Source organism: Propithecus coquereli, unplaced genomic scaffold (genome assembly GCF_000956105.1).
Source record: "Propithecus coquereli isolate 6110/MARCELLA unplaced genomic scaffold, Pcoq_1.0 Scaffold370, whole genome shotgun sequence".
NCBI classification, from domain to species: Eukaryota; Metazoa; Chordata; class Mammalia; order Primates; family Indriidae; genus Propithecus; species Propithecus coquereli.
Genome location: NW_012149397.1, coordinates 673299 through 675260, shown reverse-complemented (window position 1 = coordinate 675260; position 1962 = coordinate 673299). Strand labels below are relative to the sequence as shown.

Sequence of the window (1962 nt, the reverse complement as noted above, 5' to 3'; positions counted from 1 at the left end):
CTCCTGTGATTAGATCAGTCTTTTTGGGACTCTGTTTTTCTGGGATGTGACCTTCACAGTGCTTCTCGGCCTCCTGCCCCTTCCCTTGGGTGAGAAAGGAAGCTAGAGGAGCTGGGGCTGAGAATTTCCCTTCCCCCAGGCTCTTTCCGCTCTATTATACTAGTTCCTTTGGGGTCAGGATGTTGCTAAGGAGAGCTGGGTGTTCTCAGCTTATTTCAAAATGGCTTCTTCCCTCCCCCTGCTGGGGACGGGAGAACATTTTTCTCTTGTCTTTACCCTGAGAACCTGGTGGGGCTCTTGGAGGTAAAACTCACAAAAGCATATGGACCCTCTAAGGCCGCCCCCACTCCAGGAATTTTGAATCTCTCCAGCTGGTCCTTGCTCAGTATCCAGCAGTTAGTCAATTATGTTTCGTTTTTTTTTTAACAGTATCAAGAATCATCTTTATTAAGACCACAATTAGTGTTTTAAAAACATCCTAGAATCCACCACGGGAAACAAGTGCTGGGGAATAAACATCGAAGCATAAGAGCAAATAGTGCCCTGGTGTGTGATGTTAAACTTTTCATTTGTTTCATTAAATCCATCTTTTCTCCAATTTAGGCAAAGGATATAGCAAAAGATGACATTTGTCATGGGTAGTTCATAAAATGGCAGTGGCTATGCTTCCGAATCTTGTTCACAGCGTCTTCCAGGCATATTACGTAATAGTTAGACATCCTGGTTTGCTCCCTGGGAGGAAACCAGATGATGGTTCCAATGTTACAAGAGAAACAGACATGGAAACCTTGTTCTTGTGACTAGTCCTCATAGATGTGTGACTTATTTATATGCTCAATGGGCTAAAGAGAAACAGCAAATTATGTGTAATTAGAGAAAAAATAAATTCAGTTCTTTTCAGGCATAAATGTGTATTTAAAATTTCCTAGTAAACAAATAATACTTCTACTAATATAAGTGAAAAATCTCCAATATTTTCAAATGATGTTGAACGGACCTTATAATGGATTTTATATTTGATCTCTTTTTTGTAAATATGGTTGTGAAAATTGAGTTATATATTCTTCTTTTTAAAGATTCTCCCCTTAACACACACTTGTCAGACAATTTGGCACACTACGCAACACTACCAGGAAGATGCCTGAGAAGGCAGACGTGCCCTCCTCACTACCTCCCCCACTTTGTTTTTGGGGATTTAACATCAAAATATAAACTCTTGGAAGGTCTTAATCTTTTCACAAAATACGATAGCTTTATGCTATAAAAACATTAGTTCGTTGTCAAAGGTTATGTTCTTCCATCCTCATCTATCACCAGCTGTCAGCATCTTCTTTCAAGATCAGTCTTTTCTTCCTAACGACACCTGCACGCGGCTCGCTGACTGTCCACGTAGGGTTTACAGCCTAAATGTGTGACGCTGTCAAACAAGAGATCCACTGTTCTCTCACATGCCTGGACGTGCTGGGCCAGTCCCAGTGTTTTCTGCACGTCCCGGCAGATCTTGGACAGGCAGGACTGGAACTCCTCATCACAGTCATTCTTGCTTTGGCCACAGGTCTCATAGCACCTGTCGTGTTGGTTGCAGCACTTTGTCAGGGAAGGGATCCCAATATTAAGATGAACACCGGACAGTGGAGAGCCACAGCCATTCGGCGGTGGGGAGGGTTTATAATCGTAACGTGGGAGAGGCTTAGATCCGTCGCTGCGCTTGTACTGGCAGAGCCCGTCCTCGACTCCCAGGAGGCCCAAGGCGGCGTTCAGGTAGGTACGTGTCTATCTTGTGCACGCCGTTGCGGATGGTCTTCAGCGTGGCCCTCCAGTCGGTGCTCTGGGCCTGCTCCTGGCTCCCGGCGGCGGCGGCCAGCAGGGCCAGCAGGAGCCGGAGCGCGGCCGCGGGAGCCGGGCCATCCGCGCAGCGCCAGGCCGCGCCGGGCTCCTCGGGCCCCCGAGCCGCGGCGGCGG

At 46.9% G+C, this 1962-nt stretch overlaps 1 protein-coding gene and 1 pseudogene across 1 annotated transcript in view; one reads left to right on the top strand and one right to left on the bottom strand.

Moving 5' to 3' along the window:
* Nucleotides 1-1962, top strand: part of LOC105816400 (contactin-associated protein-like 3) — a 156860-nt gene that overhangs the window by 110741 nt on the left and 44157 nt on the right. The gene's annotated exons all lie outside the window — the stretch shown is intronic.
* LOC105816396 lies at nucleotides 1321-1897 on the bottom strand (annotated as a pseudogene).